At 38.3% G+C, this 20,301-nt stretch overlaps 1 long non-coding RNA gene and 1 pseudogene across 1 annotated transcript in view; both read right to left on the minus strand.

Moving 5' to 3' along the window:
- Nucleotides 1–768: 768 nt before the first annotated feature.
- LOC140636238 (uncharacterized) overlaps nucleotides 769–20,301 on the minus strand; it is a 67,142-nt gene continuing 47,609 nt past the window's right edge. The window contains exons 3-4 of the long non-coding RNA XR_012033536.1: nucleotides 12,890–13,036; nucleotides 769–1,995 (exon numbers count right to left, since the gene is read on the minus strand). This is a non-coding gene — a long non-coding RNA (uncharacterized lncRNA). The remainder of the gene's footprint in view (nucleotides 1,996–12,889; nucleotides 13,037–20,301) is intronic.
- Nucleotides 4,617–6,320, minus strand: LOC140636237 (stress-induced-phosphoprotein 1 pseudogene; annotated as a pseudogene).

Below are 20,301 nucleotides of genomic sequence, written 5' to 3' on the forward strand. Positions count from 1 at the left end.
AATCATAATGGATTTACTCAAACAAAACAGCTTCTAAGTGGAAAGACCTGAGACCAGCACCCCGGTCTTCAGCCTCCAAATCCAGTGACCAGCCCACTATGAGGACCTGTTTCCTTGACTGAGGGTTCTCATCTGGTGGTTCTCAGACCCTGCAGCCAGGCTGGTTTGGGTGATGCTTGTAGAATGGATAGGGCTTCTAAATTTTTATTTGCTAAACCTGGCAACCCTCAGAATAGTACACATATGTATATAATTTTTTGACCCTGTGATGTGCAAATCGCATCATGGAGCAGATCATCTGTTCCTCTTATTTGTAAGGTGATCTGTGACTACATCTTGTGGTCTTGACTAAATATGCTGGGGCTCAGTCTTCAAAGGAAGGAGGAGGACATGACTCATGGTGCAGCTGAGGAGCACAGGTACAGATGGGATGATAATAGCAAGAAAAGGTGTGTTTCTGTAACTGTTTTGCATGTCTTTTTGTTGGTAAATGAATGACGAGAGTGTATGGATAAGATGTATTCAATAACAACTCTATCAGGGAGATTTTGGTTGGGAAAAGTTTTCTATTGTTGGAATTAGACATCCATATGTTGAATGCCATTTGAACACTTGCAACAGAAATTCAGAGTTTAAATCACTTTTACCATAGTTTTGGCAGGACTGAGAACACATTTTTTTTTCAGCTGTTCTTCCTGATGGGAGCTATAAATAGTTTTGGGGAAGTATATAATTATCTCAAAGTAGAAGCTAAAGATAAAAAGCTGCTTAAGATTTTAAAGGAACATTTAATGGTTATTATTATGTAACATTTATTAAGTATGCGCACTGTGATCATTGTCTTTGCCAGGAAGAAACTTGGAATAAAGAGTCAACCTAAGATGTGACATGTATAAATAGACCAAAAGGTATATTAACATGGTGCCAGAACAAAGGGTTGATTCAATAAAAAAAGAATTTAGGAGAACAAAAAGGCAGCCAAATCAGGATAATATTGTATAGAAATGAAGAAAACTTATATTTAGTAACAAATCTTTAAAATTACCGGTAATTTAAAACAAAGATGGCTAGTCACATAAAAACAGGTAACATTATGATGCACACATGAGGTAGTACTGTGTCTTTGGTAGTTAGCTTAGACTTTTACAGATAAAAGGGGTCTACTTATTCTGTTCAATGATTTAAATACTAAATAAAGATTTAAGTACTAAATAAAGATCCACTGTTGGCTGAAGCAAGGTAAGTGTTAGAAATAACGACTCGGGGCGCCTGGCTAGGTTCAGTCTGTAGAGCATGTAACTCTTAATCTCAGGGTGGTGAGTTCAAGCCCCAGGTTGGGTATGGAGCCTACTTAAAAAAAAAAAAAAAAAAGTAATACTTCGGTCATTAGCTCCTGGTTAAGACTGTTGCTGCTGTTTAATGCCCACAGAAAGCTCACAGCCAAATAATCTTATTAATACAGCCATGATTTATTGATGCTGCTCTATGATACAAATATTATATCTGTATAAACATATAGTCTCTGATTCTTATAATAACTCCAGGATGTAGATATTATCATTCTATTTTATAAGCCCTTTAAGGTTCTAAGTGGTTCATTGAATTTTAAGTGGCCACAGGACACATAAAGTAGAGATACAAGAATTTAAACTCACATTGCGTGGACATTGATATTCAGGTTTTATCCTGTTGCAGTACCATTTATCCATCCTCTTACCTCTGCTTTCTTGTTTTCTTCACCTTATTTTTCCTTAATTCATAAAGGATTTTCCTTTAGAATCTCATTGTCCTATTTAACCTAGCTTGGGCTTTGTGATTCATCCTGTTGCCTCGGCCTGCCCTCAGTTTGTCCTCAACACTCCTCTGGTCTTCTGGTCCTAAGCTTTGGTGATCTGTCTATGTTATTTATCACATATTCATCTTGGTGTATTCTAGGTTCAGCATCGCTAAGCCCTCCCCAGTGGGAGGGCCTTTGCATATTTGCAAAGGTGGGCCCTGCAAAGAAAAATGAATATTCTCATTATGGTCTGAAGTCATGTGTTACTCATTTCCAAAGAAGCAGCATAGGAAATGAACCAAAGATCCTTATTAAGCATTATGGGTCCTTGTCCTTAGAGAACTTGTAAATATAGGGCAGAAATCCTGCCAGATGGGCATACATTTCCTAGAGGCCAGGGCAAACAAAAGACCTTTGAGATCTCAGTAATCCAAATGGTGGTAGTTTCTTTGTGTTGGGGTTTTTCCTGAGAAGAGGTTCAGACATGCGGACCACTAGAGACTGGCGAGATTTTCCGAGTGGGGAGATACTGAGGCTGGCAAAGTTCCTACAGAGACCTTTAACAGAAAGCTGGATGCCTCCTTCTCAGGAATGTTGAGATCATGGAGCACCTAGAGGCTTGGGTCACTGGTCATAAAGTCCTGATGTCTCAGAAGCAGGGGACTTCATGGATATTTTCTCCCTTCTGCTTCCTGAGTGCTCATCTAGGAGCTTTCAACTGAATCCCAAAAGGGGCTAACAGTGGTATAGTGGAGTTTGAGGGTTAGGAATAACACTAGAGTGAAAACAGCAGGTTCTTTCTCTTCTGGAGAAGGATCAGTTACCCACAGTAACCTACTCAACAATTACTAGCTTACAGAAAAGTTCAAATATGAAGCGCGGATATGCTGAGGACTTGGAAGTAGAACATGAAACCATTATCAGTGTGTGGCAGGCACAGACCAAAGTTAAATAAAAGAAGTTGAGGGACACCTGGGTGGCTCAGTTGGTTAAGCATCTGCCTTTGGCTCAGGTCATGATCCTGGGGTCCTGGGATCGAGCCCCACGTCGGTCTCCCTGCTCAGCGGGGTGTCTGCTTCCCTTTCTCTTTCTGCCCCTCCTCTCACTCATGCTCCCCCTTCAAATAAATGAATAAAATAAAAAAAAAAAGTTGAGAAGTGAACCAACCTTTGAAAAAAGGGGTTTGCATGAATGAAGCCAGTAGGTTGAGGCTTCAGCAAGCTAATGGGATGCAGAGCTGGTTGTGAGAGATGGGGCTGAAAGTGTCTGGATTTGCACAGTTCCTTTTTCCCTTTGGGTCTCCCTCTAAGGGCACCTGAGAAAACAGACCTTTGCTGCCCTCACATCTCTGCCCTCAGCCTATACTGTATGCTCTCATTGTCTTCATGCTCAACAACCCAACCCACTCACAGGCCTCCTGGGTTGCTCCCTGTTATTTACTCTCTTGTGAATACCTTCCTCACTTGCCCCTGACTTTTGGGGATATTTTTCTAGCAGTTAGTTTTGCTTTCTTCTCACATTACAACTAGAATTCTCTAGCCATGCTTTCTCAGGTGACCCTGTAATCATCTCTCTTGGTCCAATACACTCTGGGTGTATTACTCTGGCCCCACAAATGTGACACAAACATCAATCTGTATATTCATTAATTTAGTGCTAGCTTTTATGACAACAGACTCCTCAAATTAGTGGCTTAACACAAGAATGGTTCATGCTTTTCATATAACAACCCAATTCAGATGTTCCTGACTGGCTCCAAGTAATCACCCAGGAAACCAGGATGATAAAAGCTCTACCATCTTCAGCATGTGGAATTCCATTGTGCCAACATCCATCAGACTAGGTTAATGAGGTATCATGCCTGGATGCCTGGGAGATTTTTATGGGCCTAGCCTGGAAGTGGTGTTATCATTTCTCCCCTAACCTACTATTGGGTAGAATTCAGCCACATGGATACACCTTCCTGCAGTATGTGCCCAGTTGAAGAAGAAGAGTTTTAGTGAAGACACAGGGTTTTCTGGCACAGTAGAGCCAGAAGTGACCCCTTTGTTTCTGGCCAGAGTATCCTAAAGAGAGGAAACCACTTGAGATGTTGGGATTCTCTTACTATTTGATAGTGGCCCAGTAGAGTTACCCCATGTGCAGGCCCAGCTTTCTTTTTGATCCTTTTAGAAGACAGATTTGCCTTGGCACAGGCTAATGCTTGGTATTCTTATGTCATTGATGAACTTTGTGCCCCAGGCTGCAAAATTTATTGGGAGGCAGAATGAGTGACAATCACTGATATAGGTTGGTGCCTGAAGTTGCCTATATTTCAGATTCTTTTACCCCTAAAATACCATATTTCACATGTGTGTATCTATGTAATAAGTCCACTTAGCTTATTGAAAGTACAAAGCCCCACCAAGATCTACTGAGTTAGAAATTTTTTTTTAAATTTTTATTTATTTTTTTTATAACCATGCCCGACTGGCTTGTTTTATTGGAGAAGGGCATGTGGAGTTAACAATGTGAGGACAGTTGGGATCTGAGGTTGGGGAAGAACAGCACCCCCTCCCCATACATGCCCACTGCCCCAAATAAAAAATAACCAACTATGGGAGAGCAGCTGAGATAGGACTGAGATTGGGGAAGGGAACAGGGAACCTGAGGGAGGGGGGCGACGGAAGAGACCATGCATGTGCTAGGAGGGCCCAGATGCAGCAGCGGTACGAGTAACATGAGTATGAGTTTCTGTGTCTTCCACATAGGTCTATATAAATATATAGAGAGAAATTGTTCACTTTTCCCTGCTCTCTGCTCCACACTGCTTGCCATGGTCCCAGCTCCTCTTTCCACATGAGGGCGAAGGGTAGGGGATGATGAGCAAGTCACCACCAAATTGCAGTCAGACCCACATCCATCAGCTTCTGGATCTTCTGTGCTATTACAGGGTTCTTTAAGTGTTCGCCGCGTGCCTAAGAGTCTTTTTGCATCTGCTCCAGGATAAGCTGCATGGCCGGGTCACTCATTATCTGCTGCATCTCAGGGTCAGCCATGGCCCATCACTTCACAACTTCAAGGCCCGGTTGCACTGGGCCATCATTCAGCGCTGGTAACCATCTGCCGCCTCCTTATCGTTGGAGTCCAGATCTAACGCCTTCTGGGAGACATCCATGGCTTTCGTGTAGTCCTTCATCGCCTCCAGGGCAGCTGCTTTCCGGGTGTACCCCTTGATGAAGGCCAGCTCTAGCTGGATACATTCCTCACAGTCCTTGAGCGCCAGCTGAAACTCCAGGAGTTTGGTGTAGCAGGCAACTCAGTTGCTGTACAATTTGGCATCTTTTGGATTCTGTTTTTTGTTTTGTTTTTTTTTGGATTCTGTTTGATGGCTTCTGTATAATGCTTCACGGCCTGGGGATAGTCCCCTTTCGGAAAATATTTGTTGCCTTTGTTCTTCTCCTCCAAGGCCAGATCTGGGTTTATGTAAGCTGGCTGCTCTTGCTCCTTCAGAATTTTCTCTGCCTGTTGGCATTTCTTGAGCACATCTGGGGTCCGGTGCTCTGCCAAAGACTTGTTATAGAAATGGATGGCATCCTTGTACTTTTCTTCCTTGAAGTAGGAGTTGCCAATTCGAGCATAAGCTTTGGCAATCTGTAGATAGCCTTCTTGGTTTTCTTGCCCCACTTCGATGGCCTTCTCACAAAGCTGGCATTTACTGTAGTCACCCTTCTCGAAGTACACGGCTGCTTGATTGGTCATGTAAGTCATGTTGGTGGGGTCCAGGTCCTTGGCTCTGTCATAGTGCTTCAAGGCTGTGTCAAAGTCTTTCTTCTTGTAGGCTTCACTTCTCAGCTCTTTCTCTTTCAGCACCTGCTTCTTACTCTCTGGAAGATCTTCTTCCATTAGCTCTGACTTGGTGTCCTTTTTGGGAGGAGGTGATGGGGGGGGGTGTGTGTTCCAACTTCCTCCACCTCATCCATACTGCCCAGATCCACACCCAGCAGGACGCTGAGAGTAGTCATGATCTGGGGATCTTGCAGTTTCGTGGCCAAGTCAGATGGCTTGTTTCCCAGTTGCTCTATCAGCTCCTGGTAGGTAGGATCAGCAAGCAGCGTCCTTGTCCTAGGATCATTCTCCAATTTCTGGTACAGATTGGACATGTTGAAAGGGTTCATGAATTTCCATCCTGCCAACTGGACCTCCAATCCTGTAAGCCCTCTTTGAGCTGAGGATTATTTGCTTCATGTTTTAAACCCTTTTTGTAGGTTCACTTGGCTTCTTCAAATCGGTTTAAGAACTCAAGGGCTGCAGCCTTCCTCCAATAGCCCTTGCCCCAGTTGGGCTTTAAGTCCATGGTTTTGTAGCCATCCTCATAAGCCTTCCGGTAGTCCCCTTTCTTGGCGTAGGCTGCGGAGTGATTGCTGTAGAGCACATGGTTCTGGGGATCTGACTTAATGGCCTCAGAGTAGCACAGCAGCGCGTCATAGATGTTGCCCGCACTCAGGGCTTTATCACCCTTCTCTTTCAGCTCATTTACCTGCTCCATAGCCCAGCCCGGAACCCCGTTGAATTGATTCCATCAGCTCCACGTTCCCAACCGCACACACAGCCCAGAAGGTTTAATAAACAGTTTGATCCCTGTTTAGGAGATTCTCCTTTGTCCTTTGCTTTCCCCAGCTACATCTCAGTTGGATATGGGGAGAATGACCTAACAGTATCATCTTGGAGCAGTCAGGTTAGTAATGTTTTGGGGTCCTGGGAGTTGATTTAGAGATCAAAGCAACTTCCTTAACAATTTATGAAGCTTTCCACCTTCCACTCCCCTTTTTATTCCCTGAGTTCCATGGGCTGGGAACCCAGAGCCAGATTATCATATGAAAACATAGTTTTTGAATTGTGGGCATGAGAATTTCAATCTCTTAGCAGCTGGCCTTGCCTTAGTCTCAGATATGGGCTCTTGACTCTCAACTAAATGGCTTCCATTTTGCTCTCTGCCTAGGGATAAAATTAAGCCATAGCTGTGGTGAGAGTCACCAGTAATTTGCCTTTTGCTTGCAGGCTCCATCCCAGCTTTTTTGCAATTAGGTTAGTTATTCTCTGTCAGTCTAGAGTGCATAACAGCAGATATTTGAGGGGGAAAAGATCCCAATTTCGATCTCCTGGCACAACTTCCCTTGCCTTTCCTGGCGTGAATCTTAGCTGACAGGAAAGCAGTCCATTTTTCCAACCGTTTTCCAAATGGTTTCATTTCATTGGACTTTTAGCCATCTTGGATTGCAGGCCTCAAGCGGAAATGGTCTTCATTAGCATATCCATACTTTTCATTCCTCTCAGCTTTCACTTGGACTAGTTTTAGGCTAAGTAAATCTTTTCTTTGTAGGCTCTTCCAGAAAGCCACCATAAATAATACTCTCTGAACTCCTGACTCTTTTCCTGTCAAGTCTTTTACTGGGGAAGCCGCAAGAGGTGCATGGTCTCAGTCCCCAGGTACAAATAGAAGACAAAATATTACTTAGTTACTTTTTCCCCTATCTTTGTCTATTCCATCTTGTTTATCCATTACCTATACTATGCCACTTGCAGTTTCGTTTCTTTTCTTTCTTTCTTTCTTTCTTTCTTTCTTTCTTTCTTTCTTTCTTTCTTTCTTTCTTCTTTCTTTCTTTCTTCCTTCCTTCCTTCCTTCCTTCCTTCCTTCCTTCCTTCCTTCCTTCCTTCCTTCTTTCTCTTTTTCTTTCTCCTTTGAATTCAGTGAGAACTTTTTCCACTGCAAGTGACAGAAAACCAAACAATCTGGTTTGGATTCAGGGAACATGCTCTACACTGTGGCCCCAAGTAAGTGGGCTAAAAGTAGAGGAAGAAGTACATGCTTCTCTAGAGAGAAATTGGGGTACAATGACCAAAATGATGGTCTATGAATATCAGGATGTCAAAAAACAACAAATTTCCCTTACACTTGGTTTCTCAGCTGAGCTGCCGAATGCTACTGGAGACTATCACACAACCCTGAAGATTGGTGACATGTCAAGATTATGTTCTCCAGTTTTATTTTGACTTCAGCATTACTTAGCAAACTTTTCTCATTGCCCTGGTCATCTCTTTTATAGGTTTCAAAATGATTATTCATAAGCCTCACCATTATTCTTTAGACACAACTACCCATTCACCTTCAGCAGACAACCTTGACTTTTACTTTGTGTGGAAAGTTGTAGAAAAAACCCTCTTGTTTCTACCTATGCAAACTTGTCTATATTGAAAGTACTTGGACTCCTTTCCTGCTCATGTGTCTTGCGCTCCAGGCTTCTCCTTTATAGGAAGCCCTCAACTATCATTGCTCTCTCTCTCTCTCTCTCTCTCTCTCCCATATTTGCATAGTCTTCTCTCCACATGCTTTTCTCTCACAGGCAGAATTGGGTTTAACATAAAGCTAATGAAGCTTAAATAAACTTCAGGGCTTCACACTTGCCTGAACCCCTTTCAAGGCTTTGGGTGGAAATTTAGCAATGTGTTCTCATGGTCATATGTATTTGTGCAATGTACAAATGTAAGATATATTAACAGTAATATTTATGCATATGGTTTCTCATTCACTCCAAGGCCATTGTCTCTTTCTACTTTGATTTTCCTTCTGTCATATTTCCTTTGTGTTTGGGGAATTTTGTAGGCGTTTTGGGATCCAGATTGAATTGGGGACATACTAATTCTGGTTTAGTGGGATGCATATACAGAGAAGTTATTACTAGCAAATCTAGAGTAGGAATGGCTTCCAGGAATACTCCCACTCCCCACTGTGCTGACTCATGCCACACTGACATGAAGGTGCTGTATGAATGCATCTTTCAATGCTTGGCACCAGAAGTACGAGGATAATGGAGAAGAAATGATGTTTGAAATGTTTGGAGCCAGAAACTAATTGGTGCAAAATTCTTCCAATCTTCATATATGTAAAATTAGAAGTGGATAATTAAATTTTCATTGAAGCCTAGTAAAACAGATGTTCTCTTCCTGTTAGGAACATATTCAGTAATGCAGTAAAAAATCTAGCTTACATGTATGTTTCTTTTGAGATGGGAATATATGAAATGGAATTTATCAGAATTCCTGTGTTTTCAAGGTGAAAACCTTTAGCGGTGTTACAGATGACAAGTATCTATACTGAAGTCTCATTTTATACATTTTGACCATTAATATATTTTTAAAAGATTTTATTTATTTATTCATGAGAGACATAGAGAGAAAGGCAGAGATATAGGCAGAGGGAGAAGGAGGCTCCCTGCACACAGCCTTGATGTGGGACTCAATCCCAGAACCCTGGGGATCATGACCTGAGCCAAAGGCAGATGTTTAACCACTGAGCCACTCAGGCATCCCCTGACCATTAATATTAAAAAATATTTTTTCTTATTGAGCAATAACATTAGAATAATGGTAAGTTATCTTCTTGTTATCAATGATAAATCCTTTGTTATCTGTTCCCAAAGCATAGCACTATATACTCCATAATGCTTCTCATAGTCGTAATTGCTTCTTTGTTGCTTGCCTTTTCAACAGTGTAAACTCCACTAGGTAAGAACTGTGTTGCCATTGTTCATGTTTGACCATAATCATCACTTCTTTGTTCTCTTTGCTAATGGAATCCTGTCTTCTCTCCAACTCAGTTCATGTTCCTCACTAGACTGTCCTCATGCCCTGCTCCAAGACTATCCCTGATTGATCTAATATCCATTTTCTTTGTCCATGAATTTTTTAAGATTGAGAATGTGGTGCGATTTGGGCCAATGAGGCACAAGGAGAGATTTGACAGAAGCATTTACTTCATTTCCTAGGGAAGCAATTCTCGACATGTGATACTTAGAAATAAGTCCTAGCCTTCCTATCAGACTATGGGTGGAGTCATTATATAGATAAAGGAAAAACCAAGAGAATCTTAGGAGTCCATGGATCATGTCACTCTTGAAAGCCGTATCACTGCTGGACCTCTGGTTATGTAGGCCAATAAAGTGTTCTTATTTAAGGCAGTTTGAGTTGGGTTTTCTAGTATTGGTAGCCCAGTGCACCATATCTAAGCAATGTGATACTCTCTAGCACTCAGCAAAGGCTTATTGAATTGAATAGAAAATTCTTTCATATATATGATACATGTATCTTCCTTGGTATATAGTCTTTTTTTTTTCTTACCTTATTTGTTTTGTTTAATTTTAAGATAACAAACATTCATTTTTGATAGTCAAAGCAATATAGAACTATGAAAGAAAACTTTTATTCTCTACTTTCTTCTTATTTACACCTTCCTGAGGTAACCAGTGTTAACCATTGACTATGTGTACTTATGTATTTTCCTACATGCTTATAGAAACTTATAGCCTTCTATTATGTTTAGTTTTGTTTGGTTGTTTATTCATTTTACAAAGATGAATTCATACTGTATGCATTATTTTATAGTACTTTTTAAATAAAATTGATAGATCATAGCTGCTTTCATAGGCCAATCTACATAGATATGACTCATTCTTGTTAATAACTACACACAGTGGCGGTATCTTGGTATATCTTTGCCCTGCTTAAATGTTTCTCATAGAGTTTTATTCAAATTCTTTTCTGTAACTATGTGTCTGCGCCTTTAACTGTTTCCTCATTGACTATTCCACCTTTGTTATGTCTCCAAATTTGGAGCATTAGAAGAAAACAGTGGTTGATGGAGTGGCTTAGACAATGTGAAGGGTTACATAAACTTTGCTAGTGTTATGGCATCTACTATAGTTTTACCATTTTGAAATTTAAGATTTATTTTTCTTTTCTTAAAAAAAGCAGGTTGTCCTTTCTTATGCTTATTATAATAACTAGAAATGTTTTCCCTGTGTCATTTGCAAGAAACCACACCTAGGGGAGCAGCCCTAGGGAGGCATTACAGCTGCAAGTAATAAAGTAATGGTTTCATGAGGGTTCCAGAAATTCGATGAAATCCAGAAAGATCTAAAATATTAACCCTAACCCAGCAAATAAAGACTTGTATTCTCCCTTTGAAATGAAGATTTATCCCTTAGGTTGGTTGGTTTGCTTGTTTAACAGTAGTGGGAGATATAGACTATTTTCAAAGGCTCTATTAAATATTAACTCTGGTTGATTGAAGATAGTTTAATTCCATGCTAGTAGATATGCTATAGTTGAAAGTGTGAATAATAAATGACTTTATAATGATCAGTTCTCCTCACCTCCCTTCAAAGATATGCAAGAGTAGGAAACAGTGATTTTAAACTGAGGTTAAAATGAAAATTACTTGTACTCAAGGTGACACACAATCAAGACTTTTACTGATTTCCCTAAGGAACAATTTATTCTTGGCAACAGCAAAACCTAATTTCAGAGAGACGAAGAAAGAGGCAGAGGGTGGGAGAGGTGAGATGATATGAACCCAATTGGACAGTATAATAAGGGCAAGACACAGACAGTCACAATATTTCCAAGTTTTTATCAGCTGAGTAACACCAGAGAGAACCAAACAGAATACCCTGTGGTAAATTAACCTATAAGTCAGATAGATAAAGGCAGCTGTGGTTTTTGTGTAAGTTCAAAGCACAGATGAAAATTAGCTCCTCTGGGTATAGTCATTTTAAACTTCGGCAACACTGGCAATTTTTTGAGGTTAGAAATATTGCAGAAGTCTAAAGCATGATTTTTCCTGAGATAACCAGACTCAGCTTGTCTAAGTAGAAAATGATTCAAGGCTTAGGGTGAGTAAACCCTGAGTTGTTCATGAAATCATTGAAAAGGAAAAAGAAATAAAAGTGAACGAATAGATGCGTAAAGTAAGACAAAGAAGAGTTTTTACTTTTATTCTTAGGATAGATACAAATATATTTGGGTTTTCTTAGTTTTGATTTTTCATCACAATGAGCTAAGGCTTTATTTTTGTGAAATACACTTTTTCCTGAGTGGGAGATGCTGGTAGCTTTCCATGGGTCGAGTGGTATAGAGAGAAGCTTGAGAACACAGGGAAATTCTCTCAATTGTACTAATAGTCCTGTATTCATAATTCACTGAAAATTAAGGGAAATGAGATACTAAGCATGCACTCTAGGGCACATTTGGATTCTTTCTGATGTAATCACATGTTTTCTGTTCTGTGGCAAGTAATACCTAAAAGTGATGTTCTATGTAATTTTAATTTGCTCTTTGGGTGATTTTATTGTAGTGTACAGGGGTCAATATATTTCTTGGAAGATTATATTTTGAACACTAATTTCTATTTTAATTTAAAGTTCCATGTCTGTTAGATTCAAAGCAGTGATCAGCAGAAAGCCCATTAATAATGTAAACTTGGTCCAACCAGGTAGCAATTAGCATGCCAGACAATTGCTAAGGCTGAAAAGAATTCTGATGGCTCTTGACCCTTCTTTTATCCAGAGTTACAAATTGTCACAAGTGAGAAGAATTTAGTGAAATTCTGGTGCAGATGAAGTAATCTTCCTTCACGTATGTAATTTGAGTCGTAATTTAGATTCAGTAGAGTTCCAATCAGGGTCACCAGGTAAGCAAAAGTCAGTCTCAGTGGGAAGAAAACTATTCCTGGCACTGAGACCGTAAACCACTTTCAGGTTTCTTTCACAGGTAGGAGACTTTCATGTTGAAAGGCATCCCTAATAGCACCTTAACAAAAACCACAGTTTTCTAGAATTTCTAATGCCCTCTCACTATAGGTGGAGAGTGTCACTTAAGATTAAATTTCAGGAAGAGCGGTTCCACAGTAGGGAGAATAGTAAGCAGGACAGACATATTACCTCTGTCAATCTGGTTTATTCTGGAGCAAGATCTCACTGAGCAAAATGAGGGGAATTAGGAGTGCTGACACATTAAGAAGTCCTCCTTAAGGAGTGCTTCTCTCTGCAGAGTTTCTGAACATTGTGAATTTGAGGTAATGTTCCCAGACACGTAGCTGGACTGTGGCATTTGTGTTTCATTAAATGGGTAGCTAGGGAGACATGACTGTGGCTAATGCTGGGTGTTGTGACAGCATCTGGTGATACTGCCCAGCTACTTGGACACTGGCCTAATAGCTTATCATTATCTCTAAGACACAGCTTAAGATTCCAAATAAATGGAGTGATACCAACAGTACTCATATGCAGCTCTTACCTCTGTTATTGAAGCCAGTTGCCTTTCTGTCTCTACTTCCTGGACCCTGTAAGTTTCTTGAGGACAAGGAATGTAGAGCTCGGACATGGGGCACCCCAGTTCTGGACAGGGACTGTGGGGACTTGATCCTTGATGAAGCAGTATTCCCTGGGGAAATTTATTTAAACTTTTGGAGCCTCAAATTCTCGTTTGTAAATTAGTATGATAATAATATCAATTTCAGAGAGTTGTGAAGATAAAAACATAATTAAGATAAAGTGTTATATGTGATTGCTTTTCTTATTTTTTATTTTTATGGCAAGAGTATTGTGGTATAATGGATATTACACTATCTTCAAACTCAGATAGGTCCGTGGCTGGATTTGTGTGTTCTTGGACAGTTTATTCAATATTCCTATAACTCAGTGTCCTCTTCTTTAAAATGGGAATAACCCTACTATCTAGGGTGTGTGAAGTTTAAAAAACAATATGATCAAAATATTTGAATAGAAAAAAAGACTCCATAAAGCAAAGCCAAAAGACAATTGACAGACTAGGGAAAAATATTTGCCATCATATCACAGACATAGGTGTTACTTCTTTAATATATAAAGAACCCCTAAAATTGTGAAGACCAGCAACCCCATAGAAAAATGATTAAAAGGCAGGAGAATATAGATTACAAAAAAAGAAGAGAAATGCTGGTAAGCATATGAAAAGATGCTCAACTCCACTCATAGTATGAGAAACAAAGATCAAACACATTGAGGTATCATTTCTCACTTATCAGATTGGCAGAAATCTAAAGGTTTGACAACACACATTCAGTAAGTCATGAACTGCTGCCAGTGGCAAATGTAGCAAAATGCCACAAAACCTGTGGAATATTATCTAACACCAACTACTAAAATTATAGATGCATTTTACCCTTTGTTCCAGAAATCTCACTTATTGGACTCTATTCTTACAGTTACCTATGCACAATTATAAAATGGCTTATGTACAACTTACTTATTAGAGTATAGTCTTCAATAGCAAAAGACCAGAAACTTCAGAAGTGCCCATCAATGGGGACCTGGTTCACTACAAAGTAGAGTACTTTACAGTTGTGAGACATCCATAATGTGGTGGTGTGAGAAGATGTCCAGGAAATATTATTGTTAACTGAAGATGTAATTTATATTTGAATGAAGACATTTTAGAATGGTGATCAAGAAACTAATAAAAACACCTACTTATAATGGGTGAGGGGACATGGTGGACAGTAATGGGGATGGGACTAAGATTTATCAAAGTATAAAATTTTTTAAATTTAACTTTCATATATTTTATTTTTTGGAGTAGTTTCAGATTTACAGCAAAATGGAATGGAAAGTACATTCATGTGCCCTATATTTCTGTCTGTACACACACACAGCTTCCTGCATTATCAGCATCCTCCACCAGAGTGGTATATTTGTTGCAGTTGATGAACCCACATTGACACGTCATTATCACCCAAAGTCCATCATTTACATAGTGGTTGATGTTCATGTTGTGCATCCTTGGTTTGGACAAGTTTATAATGACATGTGTCCACCATTTTATTAGAGTACTTTCATCGTCCTAAATTGCTTCTGTGTTCTATTTATTCATTCCTTCCTCCCCTCCTCACCCCTGGCAGCCAATGATCTTTTTTACTGTCTCAATAATTTTACCTTTTCCAGAATCCCATATAGTCAGAATTACATAGTATATATAATTGGCTTCTTTCACTTAATAATATGCACTTAAGTTTCCTTTGTCTCTTTATAGCTTGATAGCTCATTTCCTTTTAGTAGTGAATAATATTCCATTGTCTGAATGTACATAGTTTATCTATTCAGCTACTGAAGGCCACCTTGGTTGCTTTGACAATGATGAATAAAGCTTCTACAAATATCCATGTGCAGATTTTTATGTGGACATAGGTTTTTGGTTTCTAAAAAGTGAGATTGCTGAATCATGTGGTAAGAGTATGTTTAGTTTTGTAAGGAACCACCAGACTATTTTTCAGAGTGGCTGTACCATTTTGTATTTTCACTGACATTGAATGAGAGTTTCTACTGCTTCATATCCTTGACAGTACTTGATGTCAATATTATGGATTTTGGCCATTCTAAAGGGTATGTTGTATCTTGTTTTAATTTGCATTTCCCTGATGATACATGACATGGAGCATCTTTTCCTTGACTATTTAAAATCTATATATCTTCTTTGGTGAGGCCTGTTTTGTTAAGGTCTTTGGCCCATTTTTAAATTGGGTTGTTTATTTTCTTATTGTTGAATTTTTTTTATTGTTGAATTTTAAGAGTTCTCTGTATATTTTGGATAGCAATTCTTGATTAGATATGCCTTGTGCAAATATTTCCTCCCAGTCTGTGGCTTGTCTTGATATTTTCTTGATAGTGTTTTTTACAGCAGAACATTTTTAATTTTAATGAAGTCACCTTTCACATTCACCTTTCTTTCGTAGATTGTGCCTTTGGTCTTGTATCTAAAAAGTTTATTTTAATTCCAGTTAGTTAACATACAGTCCTATATTAGTTTCAGTTGTACAATATGGCAATATTTGTTATCAAGTTGAGGAAATTCCCTTCTATATACCCAGATTATTGTGAGTTTTATTTGTTTGTTTTATCATGAATAGGTTTTAGGTTTTGTTACTTCAAAAAAATATTATATGGGGGTGCCTGGGTGGTGCATCCAACTCTTGGTTTTGGTACACGTCATGATCTCAGGGTCATGAGATCGAGCGTCACTTCGGGATCCATTTTCAGCATGGAATTTGCTTGAAACACTCTCCTTCTCCCTGTCCCTCACCCCCACTTTTGCTCTCTCAAATAAATAAATCTTTTAAAAATATTGTTTTGATTTTTGAACCTTATAAAATATTATATATTCACAAAACATCATATATGAATATTACCTGTAGAGTAGTAAGTCTTTTACTGTGTATGTTTATTTCTCCTCTTCAGGGCCCAAGAAAATTTGGCATAAAATAAATATTCTGGAAAAGCATGAAGTACCACAAATCTTCCTTTGCTTAGATTGTACTTATAATCAACCCAAGTTCGGAACAATTAAATTAGGATTTATGTGAATTAAACTTAAAAAAAATTAAACTCTTCTTTTTAAAAATGAAAGTATGTTTTCATCCCTCTCCCAGAACATGTTCCCAGGTTGCTTGCTTATTCCCTAGTATTTGAAGTTTTAAGGGGTTGAATATTTACTTAATTACACATTAAGCTCCTAACTCCTTGTTAGTCCCTGATATTGTGTGAAAAGTGTAACAGACCTGGACATTAAGAGTTTCTTTTTCTTTTTCCTTTTCCTTTTTTCTTAAAAGTTTATTTATTTATTTTAGTCATCTCTACACCCAATGTGGGGCTCAAACTCACAACCCCAAGATGAAGAGTTGCATTCCATTCTGACTAAGCCAGGCAGGCACCCTGGACATTAAGAGTTTCTGATCTAGAATCTGCCACCAAGGAGCTATGATTCTCTTACCGGGTAGTCCGTAGGTGAAGTAATTCAATATTGTTTCACTCAACAAATATTTATTGAGTGACTCTATGTTCCAGGCCCTGTTATATAGCAAGAAAAAAGAAAAGAACTTGGCAAAAACTATTGCCCTTAATTGTTTATACTCTTGCTGGGACATACTTCTTGCTGCTCTGTGGTCCACAGTCAAGGAAGCCATCATGTTGAAGCCTTACGTGAACAATGGAACTCAGTACACATATGACACCACTGGAAGTGTAAATAGTTTACTACAAACTATTGGTCAGTTCCAAGTAGGTGACAGGGTGAGTATGTAGGGGACACTGTGTTCCTAAGGTAACCACTTTGCTCCCTGTTCCTTTATGAAGGATGAATCTTACTACCTCAGCTTTCCCAGAGGGGCCACAGGACTGCTCCCTCCTCCTTAACTCATCGTTTTCTCTCTCTTGATCTTTATCCTCATTCCTTGTGTCTTCAGTTCTCCATTTTCCCAGGATTTATGTTTCTCCACAGATATGATAAAATTTCAGGTATTTCTAATCCTTTATAATTTCTTTGTACAAATCCAAACATGTTCTGAAAAAAACCAATGAATTTTTTTCTCCTCCAGGGTCTTATAGCTTTCCAGAGAGGAGAATCAAGTTAAAATCTGGTGGAGGGAAGAGTGGAAACAGTGTGAGGGTGGAGTTAGAATCATCTCCTCAGGCATAGCTAGGATCCCAAAGTATTTGGAATCAAATATTACTAGCATCTCCGGTTTGATGTCTTTCTTAGGAGAAACTTTGGGTTGCTCAGGAGATTTATTTGGCTTCTATCATAACAAAAATTTGACATTACTTCTTGAAAAGGAATAACCTTGGGTATTCTTAAACTTGGACTTTCCTTGTCTTGGGTAACACTACAATTGATATTAACTGCTTTAAAGAATACCATGTCTAGCTCTTGTAGTAATTTTTTTTTTCTCTTTTAGTAATTTCTAAGTTTTTTTTTTCTTCAGTAGAGACCAGAGGATGGAGGGATACTAAGTGAATGTTTGGGGAGTGAGTGTATGCGGATGGGAAGGCTGATTTTTGATATGCCCCAATGTCAAAGCTGGAGAGTTGGGTTGGAAATGACATTTGATACTTGCTATCCCAGCTCCCTAGAGTCTACAAGAGAGTTTTAAGCATTTTTATCAAAACAGACAGGATAAAAAAAACAAATTGTCCATAAACAATAACAAACAAGTAATTTGATATTGGGAGTTGCTGATTTCCTTTGGAAGGATTAGATGAGTGCAACCTTTCTGAACTGTGTGTAGGAAATTTTCCTTGTGGTCACAGGCTTAGCAAGTTCTTAGAATATATTTTTCAGAAATAGTAGTACCCGATAAAGATTAATGGTTATAATGGGAGAGGACAGGGAGAAGGTAACCTTAAATCAGCAATAGAGAAGTACTGATGGAAATTAATTTTTTAAGATGTTAAAGCCTACTCATGAAAATTCCTCTGTGTCTTTTAAGAAAGGCAATGGTTTTTGAAAGATAATGTTTTGTAATTAGGGTGGAAGTCTGAAGTTTAATACAATTATGTTCAGTGTTTTTGAAGTGCTTTGTAAATCCAATGCAGCATCCCTTGACAGTAAGCATTTTAGGCTTTCTTTAAAGAGGATTTTCTAACCTAAGAGTGATGTGACCATCACAACTTCAAAGACCCTTAAATACATAGAAATCAATACTAATTATCCTAAACACTTGGTCACAAATTTAATATTTGTTTGTTTCAAAAGGTCAGTAACTTAACACATTTGTGCTCAGATGTCATTTGATTACTGTCAAAAAAGTGCCCATTAGGAGTGTTTTCCTTGATTACTGAAGCATAACAGAAAGGATAAACTTTCTTAATAGAAAGTATTTTTTGAAAGAATGAATGACACAGTGATCTTTGCTTTTAAGTGATAACTTCTGCTGACATATTCAAAGTATCTTTTAATGGAGATACATACCTTATTATATATACAGAACAAAAATTTTTCTGTAAACATGATTTAATTTACATTAACTCAAGTTGAAAAGTGGAAATAAAAGGCGTGAACTAAATATAGTTGTGCTTCTGTGTTTTTTAAAAATAAGATTGTAAAAAAAAAATAAAAATAAAAATAAAAATAAAATTGTAACAATGTGCATTTATGTATTCCCAATGGCTTTTAAATAATAGTTTGGCGATGGCCAAAGATCAATAGAGATAGAGCAAAGCACCACCCTTTGGTGTTATCTCACCTCAGAAATAGAGGTGCATTTTATTCTTTGATCTGTTTTTTTTTGGGGGGGGGAGGGAGGACAAAATAGCCATATTCTTAAGAAGGCCAGAAGAAAGGTGTGAACACTTCCATGGATAATTTGATTGATTTACCTAAGGGTAAGGAGTGGGCCACAAAAATAAATAATTTTAATGATAATGCATTATTAAGGTAATATGCCACACATGTGTGTATTCTGCAGATCTGGCATAGTGTGAGGAAAGTAAAGAAGGCTCTCCTTTTTACGTTGTGGGCTTTTTACCTCACATTAAATTTTGTATGCAATTGTGTTTGGATGAGGAAATCTGTAAGCTTTGTGTCTTGGAGTAGATTAGAAAGAGGCCAAATAACTAGTTAGGTAACCTGGACACAAAGTTACTGAAGGAAGCATGCTGTTATCCCTGCTTTCTACAGGCTTCATAGAATTCTGTGTGCAGATGCCTTATCTCTCCATTAAAGTACCCATGGCACATGGGAAAAGGGGTTGTGGTAGATCAAATGATTATATTTGCTGTTATTTTCCTTTTATTCCTAGTTTGTTGAATGCCTTATCATGAAAAGATATTGAATTTTGTTGACTGCTATTTCTGTATCAATTGAGATGATAATTTTTTTCTTCCTTCATTCTGTTAATGTGATGTTATTACATTGACTGATTTTTTTTGTATGTTGAACCATCCTTGCATTCCAGAAATAAATCTTGCTTGGTCATGGGATATGATCCTTTTAGTATGCTGCTGGTTCAGTTTGCTAGTATTTTGTCAAGTATTTTTCAATCAGTGTTCATGAGAGGTATTGTTCTCCATTTTATTGTTGTCTCTTTGGGGCTTTGCCATCAGGATAGTTCAGGCTTCATAGAATGAGTTAGGAAGTAGTCCCTCCTCTTCATTCTTTTGGAAAAATTTGAGAAGGATTGGTATTAGTTCTTTATATGCTTGCTAGAATTCGCCAGTGAAGCTATCAGGTTTTTTATTAGAAATCCATTCTCCTAACTAGTTACAGGTCTATTCAGATTTTCTCTCCTCATAATTTGTGTTTCTAGGAATTTGTCCATTTCATGTAGGTGACCTAACTTATTGGCATACAGTTTTTCATTTCACCAGACAGAATATAAGTAAGTAAATAAAGGGCTTAACATAACCAACTAGATCGAGTAGACATGTAGAGAACACTATCAACAACAACATCTAACTCATTCTTCTCAAGTTTTTATGGGCTATTTTCCAGAATAGACCATATTTAGGTTACATATTAAGTCTCAATAGAGTTTAAAAGGTAGATATTATACAAACCATCTAACAGGATAAAATCAGAAATCAATAAAAGAAGCAAAACTGGAAAATTCACGAATTTGTGAAAAGTAAACAACACATTCTTTAAAAAACTAATGAATCAAAGAAGAAATAAATCACAGGGAAACCAGAAAAATACTGAGAAATGAATGGAAAAAAAAAAAACACGAAAACTTGTAGGACACAGCAAAAGCAGTGCTAACGCTGAGCCATCCAAGCTGCCCTTGACAGGAGAATTTAATTCAAATTTCATTGGAGAGAGTACAGTTGACTCTTAAATATTGTGGGGTTAGGGGTGCTAAGTCTCTACATAGTCATAAATTCACGTATAACTTTTGATCT

Source organism: Canis lupus, chromosome 7, assembly GCF_048164855.1.
Source record: "Canis lupus baileyi chromosome 7, mCanLup2.hap1, whole genome shotgun sequence".
In the NCBI taxonomy this organism is placed as follows: Eukaryota; Metazoa; Chordata; class Mammalia; order Carnivora; family Canidae; genus Canis; species Canis lupus.